The sequence below is a fragment of the Gorilla gorilla genome, chromosome 2 (assembly GCF_029281585.2).
Source record: "Gorilla gorilla gorilla isolate KB3781 chromosome 2, NHGRI_mGorGor1-v2.1_pri, whole genome shotgun sequence".
NCBI classification, from domain to species: domain Eukaryota; kingdom Metazoa; phylum Chordata; class Mammalia; order Primates; family Hominidae; genus Gorilla; species Gorilla gorilla.
In genome coordinates, this window is record NC_086017.1 from 164067935 (window position 1) to 164093495 (window position 25561).

The window sequence follows — 25561 nt, forward strand, 5'->3', positions numbered from 1 at the left end:
TGTTGGTGTTGGTCTGACTGCACAGTGCTCCAAGACCTGCCACAAAAGATGCCAGCCTTGGCTTATGAGCCTCAAAAAGAACAGAAAATATGATATGTTAATGTTCCAGGAACACCCAGTCCTGGGTAGTCCAAGAAATTCATGGAAGCTACAAATTCTGTATCTTGACTGATCAGTGATTTCGTCCCAGTCAATTACCATTTTTAAAACATATAAATAAATACTGCACAATGACCTATTATATAGCAAATATCATATATCCAGAATCGTTTGATGTGAAAATCTGGGTTGTTATTAAATACATCAAATGTTACAGTATTTCAATTGAACAGAGGTCCTCCAGAGTTAAGAAATGTGTGATATTTTAAAGATACCTCAGAACTTTCTCTGAAGCATAAGTGTGAGTGCTACTTATTAATAATAAAGTCTTATCAATTTTATAAGTAATAATTCAGATTAAACAACAGTTGCTACAGGTAAAGTCAAAATATCAAGGGGAGTGGTAATGAAATATTAATAGTAGTGTGCAAATGTTGGCATGGCTAGGTAATTGCTGTAACACACCCTCCTCCTTCCCCAATTCAAATATCTTGAGAAAGCAGGCTTGGCTGTGTTTATTACCCATAGCTCTCCAGCTGTCAGCAAGTCTCCCTGGGCACTTCCAAGACACCTGCCACTTTGGCACCAATGCTGAAGCACTAGACATCAATTTTTTTGTTAGGAAAGAAACTGAGATGCCATAGTTTTATAGAGGATTTATTAAGGCTAAGCAGGTGGTTTACTCTATCAAGGGAACACATGAGAGGATAATACAGGAAAACAGAATGAATAGTCAGACTTATTCTATAAAAAGGAAAATTTTTCTTTCTTTCTTTCTTTCTTTCTTTTTCTTTTTCTTTTCTTTTTTTTTTTTTTTTTTTTTTTTTGAGATGGAGCCTTACTCTGTCACACAGGCTGGAGTGCAGTGGTCAATCTCAGCTCACTGCAACCTCCACCTCCCAGGTTCAGGTGATTCTCCTACCTCAGCCTCCCAAGTAGCTGGGACTATAGGCATGTACCACCATGCCCGGCTAATTTTTTGCGTTTTTAATATAGATGGGGTTTCACCATGTTGGCTAGGTTGGTCTCGAACTCCTGACCTCAGGTGATTCACCCGCCTCGGCCTCCCAAAGTGCTGGGATTACAGGTGTAAGCCACTGCACCCAGCCCCATATCTTTCTTAAAGCAGATTATCACCTAAGCAAATGACAGGTAATATATTAATATTTGTTGAATTAATATATTAAATAAATTATTAAACCTTTGGTCAAGTTTTAAGTTTCTGGAACCAATAATGGCTTTAATAATTAAACTAGTTTGAGGGATGAAAAAGCTAGAGTTGGTAGAGCTGTCTTATTGGAACAATTAGTTTTCTGCTTTCTGTCATAACAAAAAGTCTAGTCACTAAATTTATTGTTCTTATATTCAAAGTACACACTTTTCTCTTTAATATTAATTTGCTAATTTAATATCTAGTATTGGTTGTGCTTTTCTTCAGTATTTCCTCATTTCTTATAATGCCAATATTGTTAATGGGCGATGAAGACTACATGAAATAGCATCAAAATGACACTAACTAGTAGAATAAATAGAAAATGGAGTAGATGAGACTCAATAGAAATTACCTTAATAAATAGAATGTCTCCTTAATAAATAGGAAGTAAATCTAGGAAGAATAGCACTGAGAAAAGAGTCTAGGATTAAGTGACTGGGAAAAATATAGTTTAATCAGTGGTACTAAAATATATCTGTCCAATCCACGTCCCATTCTTGCTGGCAGCAACAGGCCCTTCCACTTGCACTGGTGGCACTTAGGAGGTCTGGTGTCCCTTGGCCCTCCATCCAGTGGCAGAAGGTAACTCAGGGCCACTATCTTCAGGCCCACCATCCAATACAGAGAGCCATCCAGACTCAGTGATTTCCAGCTCTCCACCCAACAGCAGAATAAAACCTAGGCCAGGCATTTCCTGGCTCTCTACCCAATGACAGAAGGCAATCAAATCCTGTGTTTTCTTGCCCTCCACCTGGCAACAGAAAATGATCTAGGATAGCCTTCCACTCAACAGCAAAAGGCAACCCAGAACCCACAGCTTCAGGTACTCCTGGCCCTGCACCCAGTGATAGAAGGCATCCCAGACAGGTGCTTTTCTCTCCCAGTGGCACTGTTGAGATAGAGTAGAAAGCCTGCCAGAACTGGATGGCTACAGGATGGGCCAGGAGTATTGCTCTCCATCTCTGAGGCCAATATGGAAAGGAATCAGATTTTGGAGACTGATGAAAACTATTTTAAAGCAGCCACCGTAAAATTGTTTCAATGAGAAATCAAAACTCCCTGGAAACAAATGAAAAATAAAAAATCTTGCAAAGAAATCAAATTAAATATATAAAAAAGACTGAAATGGAAATTATATAACTGAAAAATACAAAAAAAACAAAAACAAAAATCTCACTGGATAGGCTCCATAGTAGAATGGAGATGACAGTAGAAAGAATCAGTTAACTTTAGGACAAATCAATAAAACATTTTCAACTTGAACAACAGAGAACAAATAGATTTGAAAAAACATATTAACAGAGCCTCAGATAATAGGGGACAATAATAAAAAAATCTAAATTGTTATTATCTGAGTCTGAGGGAGAAGACAGAAAAAGTAGGGTTGAAAAAGTAATTGATGAAATAATAACTGAAAACTTACCAAATTTGATAGAAGACATGAACTTAAAGATTCAATAAGCTGAGCTAATCTTAAATAGGATGAAATGAAAGAAATGCATGTGGGCCAGGTGCAGTGGCTCACACCTGTAATCCCAGCACTCTGGGAGGCCAAGGCAGGTGGATCACCTCAGGTTAGGAGTTTGAGACCAGTCTGGCCAACATGGTGAAACCCCATCTCTACTAAAAATACAAAATTAGCCAGGTGTGGTGGTGCACACTTGTAATCCCAGCTACTGTGGAGGCTGAGGCAGGAGAATTGCTTGAACCCAGGAGGCAGAGGTTGCAGTGAGCTGAGATTGAGCCACTGCACTCCAGCCTGGGTGGCAGAGCAAGACTCTGTCTCAAAAAAAAAAAAAAAAATACAAAAAGAAAAAGAAATCCATGTAAAGACACATCATAATTAAACTTTTGAAAACTAGGACAAAGCAGTCTTAAAATCAACCATAGACAAGTAATGCATTAGATACAGGGAAGCACCAACTTAAATGACAGTAAGTTTCTCGTCAGAACCCATGGAGTCAGAAGAAAGTGGCCCAAATTTTTGTGCTGAATGAAAAGAACTCACAACCTGGAGGTTTTTTTTTTAATCTATCTTTCAGAAATAAAGACATTCTCAAAGAAGATAAAGAATTCATAAGACATGACTGTATTCTTCTTTCTCCTCATGAATTTCTTAAATTATATTTGTTGCCTGGAGCAAAAATTTTAATGCCATTTGTCACAGTGTTCACTGTGCATATAAATGCTTGAAACAATTATACAGTGATGCACTGCATAACAACATTTTGGTCAATGATGAACCAGATATATAACAGTGGTCCCATAAGATTATAATACAGCTGGAAACTTCCTATGACCTACTGACACTGCAGCTGTTGCAACATCATAGTGCAACACATTACTCATGAGTTTGTGGTGATGCTGGTATTGACAAACCTGCTGCACTGCCAGTTATATGAAAGTAGAGCCCATACAATTATGTACAATACATAATACTTGATAATGATAATATATGACTGTGTTACCAGTTTCTGTATTTAATATACATTTTATCTTTATTTTTAGAGTGTAGTTCCTCTACTTATTAAAAAACAATAGTTAACTGTAAAACAGCCTCAGGTAGTTCTTTCAGGAGGTATTCCAGAAGAAGGCATTATTATCATGACAGCTCCAGGCCAGGCATATTTTGGAGACTGAGGCGGGTGGATCACCTGAGGTCAGGAGCTCGAGACCAGCCTGATTAACATGGTGAAACCCCATCTCTACTAAAAATACAAAAATTACCCGGGTGTGGTGGCACATGCCTGTAATCCCAGCTACTTGGGAGGCTGAGGCAGGAGAATCCCTTGAGCCTGGGAGGCAGAGGTTGCTTAGACTCCAGCCTGGGCAACAGGAGCAAAACTCTGTCTCAAAAAAAAAGAAGAAGAAGAAGAAGTGGAAGAAGAGGAAGAAGAAGAAGAAAGAAGAAAGAAGAAGCAGAAGCAGAAGCAGAAGAAGAAGAAGAAGAAGGCGGCTCCATGCTTGTCATTGTCTCTGAAAACCTTCCTGTGGCACAAGATATGGAGTTGGAAGACATTGATATTGATTACCTTGACCTTGGGTAGACCTAGGAAAAACATGTGTGTTTGTGTCTTAGCTTTTAAATTTAAGTTTTTCTTTTTTGTAGAGATGGGGCCTCACTAAGGTACCCAGGCTGGTCTTGAACTCCTAGTCTCAAGTAATCCTCCTGCCTCAGCCTCCCAAATTAGCTTTTAACATAAATTTTAAAAAGTAAAAAAAAGAAGAAAAGAAAAGAAAAGAAAAGGAAAAGCTTACCGAATGATATAAAGAAAAAATATTTTTGCATAGCTGTACAATGTGTATTTTAAGCGAACTCTATTATTTAAAAAGTCAAAAAGTTTAAAAATTTTAAAGTTTATACGGTTTATAAGGTAAAATGTTACAGTAAGCTAAGGTTAATTTATTATTGAAGAAAAAATAATTGTTATAAATTTAGTGTAGCCTAAATGTACAGTGTTAATAAAGTCTTACAGTAGTTTAAAGAATGTCCTAGGCCTTCACATTCAATCATCACTCACTCACTGACTCACCTATAGCAACTTTCAATCCTGGAAGTTCCATTCGTGGTAAATGCCATATACACGTGTGCCATTTAAAAATCTTTTATGCTATATTTTTACTGTACCTTTCCTATGCTTAAGTATGGTTAGATATACGAATACCACTATGTTAAAATTGTCATCAGTATTCAGTACATTAACACACTGTACAGGTTTGTAGCCCAGGAGCAATGGGCTATACCATATATCCTAGGTGTGTAGTAGGCTGTGCCATCTAGGTTTGTGTAAGTACACTCTATAATGTTCACACAAGATGAAATCACCTAGTGATTCACTTCTTATAATTTTTCTCTGTTATTAAGTGACACATGACTGTATTTAATAAATGGAGAGGGTAAAGTGTTTAAATGAGAGTAAACTTTCAGTGCTTCACTAGAAGTGGTAAAATTTTGATAACAGTACATCATGATAAGCTATGTATGTATATTGTAATATGTACATGAACCACCGAGAAAACTCTACAAGTGATATTCTCAAAAACATAAATAAAACAAGAAAGAATTCTAAAGCTTTTTAAAATAATCCATGGTAAGACAAGAAGAGAGAAACAAAGGAACACAAACCAGAGGAAACAGAAAACAAATAATAAAATGCCATATTTAAGCCTTATAATATCAATAATTAAGTGTAAATTGACTAAATTGATTGAAACTAATTGAAAGAGATTGGAAGACTGAATTTAAAAAAACAACCCAACTATACAATGTCTACAAAAACTCATTTCAAACATAACAAGGTAAGTTGGTTGAAACTAAAAGAATGAAAAAGATATTATGCCACCATTAATACAAAATAGAGAGACCATATTAACACCAAACAAAGTAGATCTCAGAGTGAAAAAAATTACACAGAGTGAAAGAAGGAGATCAACTGTGGGATCAATCCGCCAGGAAAACATAGCACTAAACAGAGCTTGCCCGTGGAGCATTAATCAACATAGACCATATTCTGGGTCATAAACCAAACCTCAACCAATTTAAATAAATAAAATCATAAGGAGCACATTATCTGACAATAATAGAATCAAACTAGACATGAATAACAGAAAGACAATGGAAAAATCTTCAAACACTTGAAAATTAAACAATGTGCTTCTACACAATCCATAGATCAAAGAGAAAGTCCCAAAGTAAATTTAAAAATACATAGACCTGGCCGGGCGCAGTGGCTCATGTCTGTAATCCCAGCACTTTGGGAGGCTGAAGTGGGCGGATCATGAGGTCAGGAGTTCGAGACCAGCCTGGCCAAAATGGTGAAACCCCATCTCTACTAAAGATACAAAAAATTAGCCAGGCGTGGTGGCTCACGCCTGTAATCCCAGCTACTCAGGAGGCTGAGGCAGGAGAATCGCTTGAGCCTGGGAGGCAGAGGTTGTAGTGAGCCGAGATCGTGCCACTGCACTCCAGCCTGGACGACAGAATGAGACTCCGTCTCAAAAAAAAAAAAAAACAAAAAAAAAACAACATAGACCTGAATGAAAATGAGTGTAGAAAATATCAAAATTTGTTGGATGCAGCTAAATCAGTGCTGAGAGGGAAATATATAGCATTAAATCCTTACTTTAAAAAAGAAGAAAGCTATCCAGACAACTCAAGTATCTAGTCTATTCTCTAGAGTAAAATATGTTTATGATTTAAAATGACTTCTAGGCTTATTTTCACAGAGTGAGCAACAAAGTTCTAGGCTGGCAAATTTTGTATTCAGTTGAAACAGATTCAAAGAACAGTGAGAGATTAAAACAAAAATTTGTCAAGATAGAAATCCAGATGTCATGTTTATCCAGCTGGGTAACTACATGGTAACTTTATTTTAAAATCCATCATAGGTACTTTACAGATAATTTCCAAACATGTGGATTAGTATATAAAAATCACTTAGCTCCAATCCCTAAATATAATTGCTTTGGAAATTTATTCTTCTGAATTTTTTGTGTGTATGGATTTTTATTTATCTGTTAATTGAAATGTTTATGTCTGTGGAAGTTTCTTTGCTATCTATGCTATTTTATGAGCTACTTTTTCTCCTTTAAAACATGATATGAATAGTTTTCTATGTTATTAGGCCTAGGCATTCCTCCATAACAGATTTATGATGATGTAATATTTATTTAATGAAGACTAATATTTAGCTAGCTTCTTATTATGAACATTTTAGTTCTTTCCAGTTTTTGTTTTTGTTGTTGTTTTTATAACCATCACACTACCCTGAACATCATTATGACTATATCTTGAATCAGAGACAAGATGATTTCTTTGGTTAAATTCCTAGATATAAAAGTTCTTCTCTTTCTTATTTCAACAAATGCTCTGAAATGCCATAGCCAAAACCTTATTTTTTTACATCTATTGTCCTTGAGTTTAATAATTAACTTTTATAAGAAAAGTAATAAGTTTTCATTCTGCCTTAGAGTATAGGTACCAAATAACTGAATATGTGTTTTGGATATAACCTAAGGTTCAGATAAAAATAAATAATATGACCATTTTCAAAGGTATGAAACCAGCCAGTTTTCACAACACATGATCAACCTGTTGTCTACAGTAGCTTCTGGGGATTTTTAAGAGATTTAATAAATATTCTAAATAAATCAACAATAGCATTTTCAGACTTGTACCCTTTAAGGATAGTTGAAGAAACCAGAAGGTAGTGAGAATATGTAATTTGATTGTTCAAATATGTGCAAAAGATTGTTCTAATATGTGAAAAATCTTTCTAAAACCAAGGAATTTTTTTAAATTGCTATAATTAAAGTGAGTTTTCAAAGGGATTAGGTGAAGGAACATTTTAACTTGGAGTCTTCAAGTAATTTAATAAAAAGTTGATTTTTTTCCCTAAATAATACAGGAAATTGCCTTGTTTCTTAGTTATAAACATTTTCTCAATAAATAGTGCTGGGATAACTGGCTAGTCATATGCAAAAGAATGAAACTAGACCCCTACCTCTAACCATATACCCAAATTAACTCAAGGTGGAGTAAAGATTTAGATGTAAGAACTCAAACTATAAAAATCCTATAAGAAAACTTAGGAAATGCCCTTCTTGCCGTAGGTTTTGGCAAAGAATTTATAGCTAAATCTCTAAAAGCAATTGCAACAAAAACAAAAATTGACAAATGGGACCTAATTAAACTAAAGAGCTTCTGCACAGCAGAGGAAGTCCCCAATGTAGTAAATAGAGAGCCTACAGAATGGGAGAAAGTATCTGCAAACTACACATCTGACAGAGGGCTAATAATATCCAGAATCTATAAGGAACTTAATGAATTAATAAGCAAAAAACCAAAACACCAAATTAAAAATGGGCAAAGAAAACGACAGACACTTCTCAAAAGAAGAAAACAAAGCAGCCAACAAACATTTGAAAAAATGCTCATCACTAATCATCAGAGAAATGCAAATCACAATGAAATACCATCTCACACAAGTTAGAATGGCAATTATTAACAAATCAGAAAACAACAGATACTAGTGAGGCTGCAGAGAAAATGGAATACTTACATGCTATTGGTAGGCATGAAAACTAGTTCAGCCACTGTGGAAAGCAGTTTGGATATTTCTCAAAGAACTTAAAATAGAACTACCGATTGACCTAGCAATCCCATTACTGGGTATAGACCCAAAGGAAAATAATTCATTCTGTCAAAGAGATACATGCACTCATATGTTCATGCAGCACTATTCACAATCGTAAAAACATGGAATCAATCTAGGTGCCCATTAACAGTGGATTACATAAGAAAATGTGGCACATATACACAATGGAATACTACACAGCCATGAAAAGAATGAAATCATGTCGTTTGCAGCAACAAGGATGCAGCTGGAGGCCATTATCCTAAGTAAACTAACACAAGAAGAGAAAACCAAAAACTACATGTTTTCACTTGTAAGTGGAAGCTAAGCATTGAATACGCTTGAACATAAAGATGAGAGCAATAGACACTGGGGACTCCTAGACAGGGGAGGGAAGGAGGCGAATGTGGGTTAAAGAACCACCTGTTCTGTACTGTACTTACTGCCTGGGTGGTGTGATCAGTGGGACTTCAAGCCTCAGCGTCATGCAATTTACCCATGTAACAAACCTGTACATTTACCTTTTAATCTATAATAACAGTTGAAATTATTTTTAAAATTCTTATAACACTTTTTTTATCTTTCTCTATTAAAAGTTCATTTTCCATATATAAGTTAATGGGGGGATTAATAGAAGAAAGGACTCCATTGTTACAGATAGTATCTTCTGGAATTTTTTTAAGTAATCATATTTGCAAACTAAGAATTGCAAGGTCTAGAGAAAGGTTGACTATATATTAGTGAAACTGAAAAGGTTTGAAGATGGTAACAGATAATTTTAAAATATTGGTCAGTAACAAATACCAACTAAAATAAAACCCAATATTGTAGGCCTAAATAGGTGTGATTGAAAGTCCATGATAACAAATAAAATGTTTTTTTAACTTTTATATAATCAACAGACTTTGAAACCCAGCTGAAAAGTGTTTTAAGAAGCATTTAACTACACTGTATTTCAATACAAATAAACTGTACAAACCATATAGCCTCTGTTTTCCAGTTCTGTAGGTACTTTTCTTATTCTTTTTTTTTTTTTTTTTTTTTTTTGAGATGGAGTCTTGCTCTGTCTCCCAGGCTGGAGTGCAGTGGCGCGATCTCAGCTTACTGCAACCTCTGCCTCCCGAGTTCAAGCAATTCTCCCGCCTCAGGTTCCCAAGTAGCTGGGATTACAGGCGCACACCACCATGCCCAGCTAATTTTTGTATATTTTTTTTAGTAGAGACGGGGTTTCACCATGTTAGCCAGGCTGGTCTCGAACTCCTGACCTTGTGATCCGCCTGCCTCGGCCTCCTAAAGTGCTGGGATTACAGGCGTGAGCCACCACGCCCAGCCTTCCTATTCTTTTATTACAACAGAAGAAACTGATGCTCAGAGAATTTGCATGACATGCTCGGAATCACATTGTTACTAAAGTAATCAATCAAAAGCAGACAGGCCATTTCCAGAGCATAAACTTATTCATCTCTTGGAAGAGCTAACACTCTTGATTTGTAAAATAATCTACAATTTTATTGAGTGTTCATCAACCTTTTACTATGTAATAACATCTAGTTCTAATGAGTAATAATTAAGGAGTTATAAAAGTAAGTTATCAAGTATAGATGAAAGTGATTTGTTTTTAATTTAGGGAAGGGAAAAATGGTGCTAAGTAATGGCACTGGAAATCAATAAAACATTATTCAAAGAATATTACTTCTATTCTCAATAAGAACTAAAGAAAGTAGAGTTAATCCTGCAGTCTGTGAGTTTATCTTTAAATGTGAGAGAAAGAGAAACCTTAATTATCAAAATATTCCTCACATTAATCTTGGAAAGTGATTTAGAGTACACCTCAGTGAGCCACTGAGCCAGCACCCAGCTCTTCTGACTGTGCCCAGGATTATCTACATTTTGTCATGCTATAATTTGAAGTTGAAATACATGATTTCTCAAGGTCCCCCCATCATGCCCAAATTGTACAATCTATTACTTGTATAAACATACAGAGTATCTGCCAGCTTTAATAAGACATAGGGAAATAATACACACACACACACACACACACACACACACACACACACACACACACACACAGACCTGTTTAGAGTATGGCATCAGGCTGCTCTTCTGTTCTTGTTATCTAGAAATAGCAGAGGGACCTTGGGTGCCCCTGACTATTCTCAAACAGGCATGCCCAGTAGAGTTGAACTTGGCTGCCACACACAGTGATTCAGCAATTTAACAACAGAGAATGTGAGAGAGAGAGAAGGAGGATTTTTCATATTGGGTTTGGATAAGGCACATATTTTGTTGTGCACAAATAAGGAGAGATCTAGAGTTGTTAATTTTGTTAGTTATTATAAAACTCTAATAATTTGTATAACTGGCTGGTTTATGACCAAAAATGCTATTTGCCTAATGAGCATTTAGAACGTGGAAACTGATTTTGAAGCTTGTACCAGAAATAGGATAAAATAAAAATAAAATAAAATGATGTTTGCAGAAATGTATCTGTATTACATGGCTAAAGATATGGGAAGTTTTTTTCTAGTTATGAGACCATGTGTTCTACTTAAATTGAATAGACATCTAGGAGAGAGAGATTGAAAATTTTATTAATCTCATTTTACAAAAGAGGAAGGGGAGGCAACAGAACATTAAAGGATTGTTTCTCAAGCTGCGTAGCAGGATGCAACATCTGAATGGCATTGCCCCCAAAATCAGCCTATGCCCACCTCAGTCCATTTGCACTGCAGTAATGAAATACCACAGACTGCATAATTTATAAACAATAGATATTTATTCCTCACAGTTCTGGACACCAGGAAATCCAAGATCGAGGAGCTAACAAGTTTCGTGTCTGGTAAGGGCTGCTTTCTGCTTCCAAGTTGGCTCCTTGTTGCTGTGTCCTCTGGAGCGGATGAATACTGTCCTCGCGTGGCAGGAAGCAGAAGGTAGAAGGGCAAAACGGGGCTGAACTCACTCCCTCAATCCCTTTTATAATGGTACTAATCCCATCCAGAAGGCAGAGCTGTCATGGCCTAATCACCTCCATAAAGGCCCAATCTCTTAATTCAGTTACCCTGGGGATTAAGTTTCAACATGAATTTGGGGACACAAACATTGCAACCATAGCAATGCCTCACTCAACAATAATGTTTTATGAAAATGTAGTATCAACTCTTCCTCAGATTGGCAGGTTTAAAAAAGCTAACCTTAACGTGAACTCTATCAATCTTCCTATCAAATAATTAGATGTGGGAGTGAATGGCCCCGTGAAGAAATGACAGCAAATAACCTTTTCCAAACCAACATTTTTTTTTTTCCAAGAAAACTTTGGCCTACTGTTTGTGGCTGCTTGGGTATGTGACTTTTTTAGATAAATAATTAGAAAAAAAGAAAAGATGCAACCCTCCAAAAGGAAACTTGAAATCATTAGTAAAGAGAGAAAAAGACTTTCAAAGCCTAATTCTAAATTCCTTTCTGAGGTTCATATGAGCACTTTAGCTCTAGAACAATGTTTCCAGAAACACAATCTATCAATAATGACATTTATAGGTCAATTACTATTACCTGGGGAATTTGGTCTACTCTTATTTTACAGTATATCTGCCAAAAGAAAATCATATATGGCATGTTTTGACTTGGCTCTAGGCTTTCTCAAAGCTTTCATTTCTTTTTCAGCTGCAGCTGTGAAACTTACCTGTTACTCTTTGGCCCAGAGCCAGTTCGTCACTAAATCTACAGAGCACTGTGTTTCTTTCTGTATTCCAGCCTGCCTCCTATTTCAATCTTTGGCACAAACAACAGCGTGCTAATAGTGAAGCCACAAAATATTAAGATGAGATTATTTGGGATGGGGCAGGGAGAGGGAAAATATGGAACTTTTTAGAGCCTGGAACAGACCAATCATGCGGAAAACACTTGGCTGTGGAAGGTACTTCCATTCCACCACTATGATGACGAGCCACTGTCTTCACAGTCGCTGAGAAAACTTGGCCAATAGATTTGGAAGGCCCACTTGGGGCCTCTATTTCATTATTCATTCACTTATTCCTTTATTCATCTATTCCCCCAGTAACTCATTTGGTAAGCCATTTAAGAAAAATTTTATTTTGAAAATTATACAAGAGTCCTTCTAAAAATTTAACAAACATTCAAATTACCAGGAAATCTTGTTGAAATGCAGTTTCTCGTTCACATTCTGCATTTCCACTAAGTTCTCAGGTGATGCAGATGCTGCTCCTCCAAGGGAATGAGAAATATACTTCATTTTCCTTTTTCTTAGATCAGTGGTTTTCAAACTTGTTAGAAAAATTCAAACTCTTGGGCCCAACCCAGAACTACTGAATCTTGGAGTGGGATCCAGTAATCCACATATTACCAAGTCCTACAGGTGATTGTGATGCTTGCTCAAGTTTCAGAACCACTGAGTCTAGACCTATAGCTCCCAAAACCTGGCTACATATTAGAATCACTTGGAGAGCTCATGGGTTAAGTCATGTTCTGCAAAAAGATGTGTTGAAGTCCAAATCCCTGATACCTATGAATGTGACCTTATTTGAAAATAGAGATTTTGTAGATCTAATCAGGTTAAGATGAGGTCATACTGGGTAAGGATGAGCCCCATAGCCAATGACTGGTGTCCTTTTAAGAAGAGTGAGATTGGAGGCACGTAGACACAGGGAAGAAGGCCACATGACAAAAAGGCAGAAATTGGAACAGTGCAGCTATAGGCCAGATAATTCCAAGGATTGCTGGCAACCACCAGAAGCTAAAAAAGAAGCATGAAACAGATTATTTTCTACAGCATTCAGAGGGAACATGTTCCTACCAAAACCTTGATTTCAGAATTCTCACCTCCAGAACTGTAAAAGAATAAATGTCTGCAGTTTTAAACCACCAAGTTTGTGGTACTTTGTCTTGGTAGTCCAGGAAACTAATACAGAGCTTTGAAAAAAAAAAAAAAACCACACACACACACACACACACACACACAATGCCTCCTCACCAAACAATTAAATCAGAATCTCTGGGGGAGGCATCTCTACATGGGAATTTTAAAGTCTCCCTCAAGGTCAGGATTTAGATCCACAGCTCTGGATATTTTTAAACATAAATAGACTGTTTGTACTTTATTTCCAATAAGTCAAAAACACTACAAACAGTGGAATATCAGTGTAAAATTATCCATAAGTTTCATGAGCATCAAAATCAGTAATACAGATAAGAAGTATACTGTCAGTATTTCTCAGAGTTTAGTTAGAAAAACACTGGTATTAGAATCACCTGCAGTCCACTAATAAAGTGTGTTGCTGGGGTCCATCTCAAACCTAATGACCAGAATCTCATGGGCTGAGGCCTGAGTAAGCACAAGTTATCAAGCTCCCTTAAGGTGACCCTTATGCATACTAAAGTTTGAAAGCCAACTGTATAGGGATGATCTAGCAGGTTTGAGCCACTGGGGAGGGTCTTTCTGAAGATGAGAAAACTGAATGAATGTAGGAAGATAACACACCTGAGCAATGGCAGCAGTAGAAACTGTTGAGAAACGGCGGCTGGGGCAAAGGGGGCTCCTTTCTGGAAGCTGGTGGATGTCACGCAGGGCTTGTGAGAGAGTACAGAGAACTCTGAAAGCCAGAGTGACAAAATACAACTGAAGAAACAGCATCAGCATTGTCTGGGAGTTTAGTAGAAATCCAGAATCCTGGGTCTTCCATAGCTCTACTGAATCAGACACTGGGTTTTATCAAGATCCCCAGGTGATTTGAGTGTACATTAAAATTTGAGAAGCACTGCTCCAGTAGCAGTAAGAAACCTGCAGGAAGTTCCTGAGCAACAAAGTGATATGATAAAATTATGGAATGGCAAACTTAGCTCAGTGGGGATATTTTAGAGCAAAATGGAATGCTCACAGTGCTTTCCAACAAAAAGTTCTGTAATGATGGAACTGTCCTACATCCGTGCTGTTCAATACAGTAGCTGCCAACCACATGTGGCTATTGAGCACTTGTGATGTCGCTAGTGTGGTGGAGAAATGAAACGTTTTATTTTATCTTAATTAAGTTAAAATGATATTTAACTAGTCACATGTGGTTAGTGGTTACTGTATTGGACAGCACAGACTCAGAGGCTACAGACATAAAGACTGTGCTGGTCAGAGGGTGCTCCAGTTGCACCTGTGGGTGTGACATTGTTGCATGCTATCAAATGTTACTTCTCACACCATTATTTTTACGTGTGCCCAGAAAAGCATAGGCAATCCAATTTTCTGCTGAATGAATAAATGAACACATGAATTAATGATTGTTTACTTTTGCCTCCAATCAACTTTCAATTATAAAGGATCGAATTATCCTGTCTAGTGCTTATGTAGTGGCTTGTGCTTATTGCTGATTTTTCTTTCATTTCCATTTTTGTTATTTGCATTGCCTGTCTTGTCAATAATATCACTTTCCGAAAGGTCAATAGAGACAATAAAACACAAACTGAAAGGGATCTAACTGGTAAAGAAAAGAGACACCATTATTTACCTGAAATTTTTGTTTGGGTTTGTTCAGTCAATTTCAAATGTCTGGTGCTCCCCAAAGTCATTGTCTTTTTCCTTCATGAATAATTTATTTAGGGACAGAGTGACAGAAAAGATGTGAGTGACATGCCCTTGATTATTATTAGTGGTGTTTGTGTCGCATCCAATACAGGATTGAGAATGGAAGAACACATGGCTGTGAGCCCCAGCAGGCTATACATCTTGCTCTGTCTTTAACCAACTCTGTTTACCTCCCTTCTTAATCCATGACCTTAATCCATGCCTGTCACCTACTCCATGCTCTGGAAATCAAAACACATCTCTGAGCCTCTTTGAAGCTTTATATGTACTTCGTATTCAAATTCTACCTCTTGCAACTCTGGGACACCTGAGCTTATTCTCTGAGTGCTTCTTTCTCTTTTTACTTTCCACTTCTTATGTCTTCCTTCTTCATTATTAGTCATCAGTTTACTGACTCCTTTCTTCTTGAACCCTCTCCCCAGTTTTTATTAGCGTGGAGAGACATTCTCACTTTCTAGGCAGGCTCTGGCCAGGTGCGAAGACTTTAAGAGTAAGATCAGATGGAATTTTTTTTTGTTTTTTTTTTTTTTTTTTTTTGAGACGGAGTCTTGCTCTGTCGCCCAGGTTCACTGTGATCTCAGCTCACTGCAAGTTCCGCCTCCCCAGTTCACGCCATTTTGCTGCCTCAGCCTCGCGAGTAGCTGGGACTACAGGTGCCCGCCACCACGCCCAGCTAATTTTTTGTGTTTTTAATAGAGACAGGGTTTCACCATGTTAGCCAGGATGGTCTCGATCTCCTGACCTCATGATCCGCCCACCTCGGCCTCCCAAAGTGCTGGGATTACAGGCTTGAGCCACCGTGCCCGGCCCAGACAGAATTTTTTCTGAAGCATCAGCATAATTAGATAGATCCCTGATGTTGCTATTTTAATTTTATTTTCCTGATACCTCAGTTCTTTTTGTAGAGTTGGGGTCTCATTATGTTTCCAGGCTAGTCTCAAATTCCTGGCCTCAAGTGACCCTCATGCCTCGGCCTCCCAAAGGCTGGGATTACAGGCATAAACCTCCATGCCCAACCATGAAGTTGCTATTTTTAAAGATATTTAATTGAAAACACAGTTTTAATAAATGTATTTATTCAAAAAGAGTTATTCATTATCAAAACACAGCCTCTGCTTTCAAAGAACCCAAAATCTGCTAGGAAGAGAAAGAATACAAAGAAATAACTTTAGTACAGTATTATTCTTTCAAAATAGAATGATTTGGGCACAAAATCATTCAGAAAGAGCAGGGAAAACTTCATCAAAAAGATAACTTTTGACCAGGGTCTTAAAAGGTAAGTAAACATTCTCCAGGTAGATGGGAGTGAGGCATGAAAAAAGTGTGTTGTTATCTGAGAAATTCAATTCCACATGGCTAGAACAAAGGGTATGAGAAACTACCCTTAACTGCGAAATCTGTAGGCAGCAGATAGCTAATAGAATACCTTAAACATGGTGCTAAGGAATTGTGACTTTATCCAATTGGTGATGAGGAGCCAGAGAAGAGTTTCAATGAAGATTAATAATTAGATCTTTATGTGTAAATATAGATATGGAGAGGATAATACGGGAGTCAAGAAGATAAGTTAATATGTTGTTACAACAGTCTGGGTAAGAGGTGATGAGGTCTAAAATCGAGAATAGAGCAATGGGAATGTAGAAAGAAAAATCTGAGATAATTTAGGGGTGATAAAATTGAGTAAATTTCAAATGAGCTTTCCTTTTCTTAAAAAGTAATTTTCTAACAAATTGCTGCGCTGGCAACACAGAGCTGGAGATCAGATAGGGTGGGATGACTTTGGACTTTGAAATCAGAGAAGCCTGGACTTGAGACCCAAATCCATCACCTCCAAGGTGAGTGACTCACAGCCAGATACTTTACTTAACTCACCCCTTAGTGAACTGGAGGTAATTCCTGCCTTGCAAGATTATTGGATTACTTAAATAAAGTATAAAAAATGCCTAGCACATGTGGGTAGCCAATTAACATTAGCTACCTTTCTGCCCTCTTTTCCAACTTTAAAATACATGACAGTAAATCCTTTAATATAAAAAAAAGACTTTTTTTAAATTGGCAGACTGGGAGTCTACAATATACATTTTAAAATAAGCAATCACTTTATTTTCTGACAGGATTAGGCCTAGTGTACCACTCTAATAAATTTTTCAAGTAACAGATATGTTAAATGCAACAAAACTGTAGTGTGTCTGGAGTTGACATATTCTGATCAATGTACTCATTGTTTAAGACATCAGATTCAATAAAGCATTCCAATGCCACTCCCATTGCTGACTGAGTTTCTGATAGTAACTGAAAATCTCCAAAGTGGATATAATTATTTCTAGGCAAATGCTGTGCAGAAAGTTGTTCTCCCACTTCTGAGAATCTTACAGAAACAATTTTAATTGGGATGTTCAGAGAGTCTAGGGAAATAATAATAATAATTGTGAATCAAATCTGCCCCTCTATGTAAGATAAGCAATTATCAAATACATTAATAGACAGAGACAATCAAAAAGAAAGATGTAGGCTGGGTGTGGTGGCTCAAGCCTGTAATCCCAACATTTTGGGAGGCTGAGGCGGGCGGATCACCTGAGGTCTGGAGTTTGAGACCAGCCTGACCAACATGGAGAAACCCCGTCTCTACTAAAAATACAAAATTAGCTGGGCATGGTGGTGCATGCCTGTAATCCCAGCTACTTGTTAGGCTGAGGCAGGAGAATCGCTTGAACCCAGGAGGTGGAGGTTGTGGTTAGCAGAGATCGTGCCATTGCACTCCAGCCAGGGCAACAAGAGTGAAACTCAGGAAGGAAGGGAGGGAGGAAGGAAGGAAGGAAGGAAGGAAGGAAGGAAGGAAGGAAGGAAGGAACGGAGGGAGGGAGGGGAGAAAGGGAGAAAGGGAGACAGAGAGAGAAAGAGAGAGGGAGAGAGGAAGAAAGAGAGAAAGAAAGAGAAAGAAAGAAAGAAAGTAAAAAGAGAAAGGAAAGGGAAGAAAGAAAAAGAAAGAGAAAGAAAGAAAGAAAAAAGAGAAAGGAAAGGGAAGAAAGAAAAAGAAAGAGAAAGAGAAAGAAAGAAGAAAGAAAGGAAAGAAAGAGAGAGAGAGAGAAAGAAAGAAAGAGGGAGGGAGGGAAGGAAGGAAGGAAGGAAAGAGAGAGGTAGAGCTCAGCATGGTGGTCCAAGTCTGTAATCCCAGCACTTTGGGAGGCTGAGGCAGGAGGATTGCTTGAGCCCAGAAGTTGGAGACCAGCCTGGGCAACATAGCAAGGCACCCTGTCTGCAAAAAATAAAGAAAATTAGCCAAGCGTGGTGATGCATGCCTGTAGTCCCAGCTACGCAGGAGGCTGAGGTGGGAGAATTACCTGGGCCTGGGAGCTTGAGGCTGCAGTAAGCCATGATCTGCACACCAGCCTTGGTGACAGAGTGAGACCCTATCCCCTCCACTGTCCACCAAAAAGGAAGATGTAGTAACAATGATTGCTGTAATCCTCATAAAAATCATTTTCATTAAAAATTTCTACACCAGGCCAAGTGTGGTGGCTCACGCCTATAATCCCAGCCCTTTGGGGGGCCGAGGTGGGCAGATCACTTGAGGTCACAAGTTTGAGACCAGCCTGGCCAACATAGCGAAACCCCGTCTCTACTAAAAATACAAAAATTAGCCGGTCATGGTGGCACACACCTGTGGTCCCAGCTACTTTGGAGGCTGAGGCATGAGAATTTCTTGAACCCGGGAGGCAGAGGTTGCAGTGAGCCAAGATCACACCACTGCACACCAGCCTGGGCAACAGAGCAAGACTCTGCCTCAAGAAAAAAAAAAAAAAAATATATATATATATATATACACACACACACACACACACACACACACACCAGAACAACCTGCCAAGAAACTATTTAAATTAGAAGACTAATAGAAAGATTTTGTTTTCATGTTTGTTTAAGTTTTGTACTGTGAAAAGTAAAGTAGAGATATCTCTTGAAAGTTAAAACGTAATTCCGTAACTAAATTTTCAGAAAAAAAAACAAAGACTAAAACAACAACAAACGAAAATCTATCAGAATTTTATATTTTAATGCACTTACTTATCAGAATCTTATCTTTTAATACAAAAATTCACTTGCAAAACAATAAAAATAAGAAAGTTTGGCCTTCAAAGAGACCACTGACATGTAATCAGAAATTGCCAAACTACATCCAAAGTTTTACCAAAGACTATAACCTATAGGAATTTTTTAATCATGACTCTAACATTTTTTTATTAACCACTCAGTGCCTGGTACTCTGATGATTACTATAAATGCATTATCATTTATAATACATAAATCCCATAAGGCTGGGGCTTTGTTTTAGGAGGGAACACTGAGCCTTAGTGTTTAAATAACTTACTTAAACTTACTTGAACCTTAGACAGTTTAAATAATTTACTTAAACTCACACAGCTAAAATGAGTTTATATGACTCCTACAGCTAGAAAGGCATTTAAGTAAGTTGCTCAAACATACACAGCATTTGAACCCATGGCTATCCAGCTTGAAATTCCTGCTGTTTTGTATTACACTGGGTAGTCTTTGAAAGCCTCAGTATTATCACCCACAGAAGGGGAATGAGGCCTATTTCTAGGTGTATTCTTCAGGATTCCAACAGGAAATAAGTACACTCAAACTAGGCAATTGGAGATTCTAATAAAGGAACTATTTATCAGAGTGTGAGCAGGCATATGGGAAAAGGAACAGAACCCTGTGCTACCAATAAGGAAGAGCCCTTCTACCCTTGACCTTAAAGGGAAAGGAAAGGAAAAAGATTACTGGAAATAGAAAGATAATTGTAAAGAGTATTTCTGGCCAGGAGCTGAAACGTTCCATAGGAAAAAAACAGCTGGAAGGATTGATATTACCATCACTCCCCTCTCAACCTGTGATCCTCTGTGATTGTCTCATGCCCATTAAAAAGTAGATGAACGGCCAGGCGCGGTGGCTCACGCTTGTAATCCCAGCACTTGGGAGGCCTAGGAGGGTGGATCGCAAAGTCAGGAGTTTGAGACCAGCCTGACCAACATGGTGAAACCCCGTCTCTACTAAAAATACAAAAATTAGCCGGGTGTGGTGGTGCGCGCCTGTAATCCCAGCTACTCAGGAGCCTGAGGCAGAAGAATCACTTGAACCAGGGCGGCAGAGCTTGCAGTGAGCAGAGATCATGCCACTGCACTCCAGCCTGGATGACAGAGCAAGACTCTGTCTCAGAAAAAAAAAAAAGTGGATGAGTAGATGGACATTTTTCAAGTAAGACATGCAAGCTGCCAACAACTACATGAAAAAATACTCAACTGAGGTGATTGATCAGTTGAGTATGAGGTGATTTCTCAGTTGAGTATGAGGTGATTTTTCAGTTGAGTATGAGGTGATTTCTGGTTGAGAATGAGGTGATTTCTCAGTTGAGTATGAGGTGATCTCTCAGTTGAGAATGAGGTGATCTCTCAGTTGAGAATGAGGTGATCTCTGAGTTGAGTATGAGGTGATCTCTGAGTTGAGTATGAGGTGATTTCTCAGTTGAGAATGAGGTGATTTCTCAGTTGAGAATGAGGTGATTTCTCAGTTGAGTACGAGGTGATTTCTCAGTTGAGTACGAGGTGATTTCTCAGTTGAGTACGAGGTGATTTCTCAGTTGAGTACGAGGTGATTTCTCAGTTGAGTACGAGGTGATTTCTCGGTTGAGTATGAGGTGATTTTTCAGTTGAGTATGAGATGATTTCTCAGTTGAGTATAGGTGATTTCTCAGTTGAGGTGATTTCTGAGGTGATTTCTCATGTTGAATTGCAAATTCAAAGGAGCAGCTTCAATCAAAAGGTGGGGCTTCTCCCGCCTTTCTCCCCCCATCAGTGGGAGAAGTAGATTGAAGCCAGTTGATTAGGGTGTTTAGCTGTTAACTAAATTTTCATGGATTTGAATTCCACCAATCTAGCAAAAATAAAGATGCCAATTAAAACCACAATGAGATACTATCTTAGTGTGGTCAGAATGGCTATTACTAAGAAGAAAAAAACAACAAATATTGGTGGGAATAAAGAGGAAAGGGAAGACTTATACACTGTTAGTGGGGGTGTAAATTAGTATAATCTCTATGGAAAACAGTATGGAGATTTCTCAAAGAACTAAAAATAAAATTCTCCTTCAGTATAACAATCCCACTACTGGATATCTACCCAAAGGAAAAGAAGTCACTATATAGGCCAGGTGCAGTGGCTCACACTTGTAATCCCAGCCCTTTGGGAGGCCAAGGAGGGCAGATCACAAGGTTGGGAGTTCAAGACCAGCCTGGCCAACATGGTGAAACCCCGTCTCTACTAAAAATACAAAAATTAGCTGGGTGTGGTGGTGCGTGCCTGTAGTCCCAGCTACTTTAGAGGCTGAGGCAGGAGAATTGCTTGAACCTGGGAGGCGGAGGTTGCAGTGAGCCGAGATCACGCAACTGCACTCTGCACTCCAGCCTGGGTGACAGAGCAAGATTCTATCTCAAAAAAAAAAAAAAAAAAAGAAGTCACTATATAAAAAAGGACACCTGCACTCGTATATTTATCGCAGCAGTATTCACAATAGCAAAGTCATGGAATTAACCTGTGTCCATCAAAAGATAATTAGATTTTAGAATGTAGTGTGTGTATACACACACACACACGCACACACACCACAAAATACTACTCAGCCATAAAAAAGAATGAAATTATGTCTTTTGCAGCAACATAAGTGGAACTGGAGGCCATTATCCGTAGTGAAATGATTCAGGAACAGAAAATTAAAAACTTCATGTTCTCAATTGTAAGTAGAAGCTAAACAGTGGGTACACAGGGTCATACAGAGTGGAAAAAAAGACACTGGTGACTTCAAATGGTGGGAGAATGGGAGGCAGGCTGAGGGATGAACCAACAACTATTGGGTGCAATGACTACAGTTCAGGTGATAGGTACACTAAAAGACCACATTTCACCACTACACAATATATCCATGTAACACAAATGCACTTGTACCTCTAAATCTATAAAAATAAAATTTTTTTAATATAAATAAAAGGCTTAACTGAAAAAAAGAATTTCATTCCTTTTATAGCCCAATAATCTGTAATTCTCTGAATATATCACATTTTGTTTGTTTATTCATTAGTTGATAGACAGTTGGATCATTTTCATCTTTTGGTTATTCTGAACAGTACTGCTATAAATATTTTTATACAAGTTTTTATTTGGGTACTCATTTTCAATTCTTTTGGGTTTATACCTAGAGTAGAATTCTTGGTTATACAAAATTGCATGTGGTAGTCCTAAATTATCAGATTTTTCTTTCTACATTCCCATTGCTCTATTCTCAATTTTAGACCTCATCATCTCTTACCCAGAGTGTTGTAACAAAGTAATTTGTCTTCTTGACTCCAGTATTATCCTCTCCATATCTATACTTAAACATAAAGATCTAATTATTAATCCCCATTGCAACTCCTCTCTGGCTCCTCATCACCAATTGGATAAAGTCACAATTCCTTAGCACCATGTTTAAGATATTCTATTAGCTACCTGCTGCCTACAAATTTAGCAGTTAAGGGTAATTTCTCATACCCTTTGTTCCAGGCATGTGGAATTACTTGAATTACTTGAATTGTTGAGAAACTACCCAGTATTTTTTCCACAGTGAGTGTAGCATTTTACATTTCCACCAGCAATGTATGAGGGCTCCAATTTCTCTACATCTCTATCATGCTTGTTATTTTCCTGTTTTTATTACTATTATTATTCAGTTCACTTTTAAATAATGTTATTGTTAATATTATTAGACTAACACCCTGGTAAAGATTTATAAAACATTGGTCCTCTATTTACCTCAGTATTTTCCATATTGGTCTCTCTGTTAGCTTAGACACAGTCATTTGTCATACCTCATATATGCATTTGTTGAACAAATCACTAAATATTTTTGAGCATTTACTACGTGCCAGATTCTGACTAGGCACTAGGGATAGAGGAATGAAGAGGGCAGGATTACCCTCAAGTTACTTATCGAAGAATAGAAGAGACAGACATTTATTAGTTTCCTGTCACTGCCATAGCAAATTACCATACAGTGGCTTAAAACAACACAAATTTATTATCTTAAAGTACTCTAGGTTAGAAGTCCAACATAGGTCTCACTAGGCTAAAAATCAACATGGTGTCAGGGCCACTTTTGTTTCTGGAGACCTTGGGAAAGAATCTGTTTCCTTGTGTTTTCCAGCTTTGAAGGGACCTGCTTCCCTTGGCCAGTGGGCCCTTCCTTCATCTACAAAGCCAGCATCATAGCCTCTCTCCAACTCGGCTTCCATTGTCACAACTTTCTCTTAACCACAGCCAAGAAAAACTCTCCCCTTGCAAGGATTCATGTGATGAATTTGAGACTGTCTAGATAGTCCCCACATCTAATGGCCCTTAATTTAATCACGTCTACAAAGTCCTTTTTGCCATGTAATGGGATACATTCCAGTATATTCTGTAACAGTTCCAGAGATTAAAGCACAGACATCTTTGGGGGTATTACTCTGCCTTGCATATACATGTAAATAAATAATAAAAATAGCCAACATTAAAAAAGAAAAAAACAAGAGAAATACCAACACCTCCCCCTCTGTAAGAGGTGGACCTTAACTACACCTACCACCCCGACTTGTATGTGGGCTGTGCTTAGTGAATTAATTCAGGAATGGAAAAGAAACTTTAGAACTGCATAGAACTCTCTTGGCCCAGGGATCAAGGTACACATCACTAGTGATGTCATGTTGATAGCACATACCCTTGATATGATGTGATGAGAAGAGTACTTTAACACTGAATCATTGTTCTCCTCAAACCCATAACTCTAGTCTGAACATGAGGAAAAACATCAGACAAACTCAATGGAAAGACAATCTACAAAGCACTTTACTAGTACTCCTCAAAATTGCCATGGTCATGGAAAACAAGGAAAGTTGAAGAAACTGTCACAGACCAAAGGAGACTATGAAGACACGATGACTAAATGTAATGTGGTATCCTGGGTGTGGCCTTGGAATAAAACAGGACATCACTTTATTTTTTTTATTTTTATTTTTTTATTATACTTTAAGTTTTAGGGTACATGTGCACATTGTGCAGGTTAGTTACATATGTTTACATGTGCCATGCTGGTGCGCTGCACCCACTAACTCGTCATCTAGCATTAGGTATATCTCCCAATGCTATCCCTCCCCCCTCCCCCCACCCCACAACAGTCCCCAGAGTATGATATTCCCCTTCCTGTGTCCATGTGATCTCATTGTTCAATTCCCACCTATGAGTGAGAATATGCGGTGTTTGGTTTTTTGTTCTTGCGATAGTTTACTGAGAATGATGGTTTCCAATTTCATCTATGTCCCTACAAAGGACATGAACTCATCATTTTTTATGGCTGCATAGTATTCCATGGTGTATATGTGCCACATTTTCTTAATCCAGTCTATCATTGTTGGACATTTGGGTTGGTTCCAAGTCTTTGCTATTGTGAATAATGCCGCAATAAACATACGTGTGCATGTGTCTTTATAGCAGCATGATTTATAGTCCTTTGGGTATATACCCAGTAATGGGATGGCTGGGTCAAATGGTATTTCTAGTTCTAGATCCCTGAGGAATCGCCACACTGACTTCCACAATGGTTGAACTAGTTGACAGTCCCACCAACAGTGTAAAAGTGTTCCTATTTCTCCACATCCTCTCCAGCACCTGTTGTTTCCTGACTTTTTAATGATTGCCATTCTAACTGGTGTGAGATGATATCGCATAGTGGTTTTGATTTGCATTTCTCTGATGGCCAGTGATGATGAGCATTTTTTCATGTGTTTTTTGGCTGCATAAATGTCTTCTTTTGAGAAGTGTCTGTTCATGTCCTTCACCCACTTTTTGATGGGGTTGTTTGTTTTTTTCTTGTAAATTTGTTTGAGTTCATTGTAGATTCTGGATATTAGCCCTTTGTCAGATGAGTAGGTTGCGAAAATTTTCTCCCATGTTGTAGGTTGCCTGTTCACTCTGATGGTAGTTTCTTTTGCTGTGCAGAAGCTCTGTAGTTTAATTAGATCCCATTTGTCAATTTTGTCTTTTGTTGCCATTGCTTTTAGTGTTTTGGACATGAAGTCCTTGCCCACGCCTATGTCCTGAATGGTAATGCCTAGGTTTTCTTCTAGGGTTTTTATGCTTTTAGGTCTAACGTTTAAATCTTTAATCCATCTTGAATTGATTTTTGTATAAGGTGTAAGGAAGGGATCCAGTTTCAGCTTTCTACATTGGCTAGCCAGTTTTCCCAGCAACATTTATTAAATAGGGAATCCTTTCCCCATTGCTTGTTTTTCTCAGGTTTGTCAAAGATCAGATAGTTGTAGGTATGCGGCGTTATTTCTGAGGGCTCTGTTCTGTTCCATTGATCTATATCTCTGTTTTGGTACCAGTACCATGCTGTTTTGGTTACTGTAGCCTTGTAGTATAGTTTGAAGTCAGGTAGTGTGATGCCTCCAGC

The 25561-nt window shown here is 38.0% G+C and overlaps 1 long non-coding RNA gene across 1 annotated transcript in view; it reads right to left on the bottom strand.

Annotated features, from left to right (window-relative positions):
- Window positions 1-10654, bottom strand: part of LOC134758109 (uncharacterized) — a 48715-nt gene extending 38061 nt beyond the window's left edge. Inside the window, exon 1 of the long non-coding RNA XR_010132982.1 lies at window positions 10525-10654. This is a non-coding gene — a long non-coding RNA (uncharacterized lncRNA). The remainder of the gene's footprint in view (window positions 1-10524) is intronic.
- Window positions 10655-25561: the final 14907 nt, after the last annotated feature.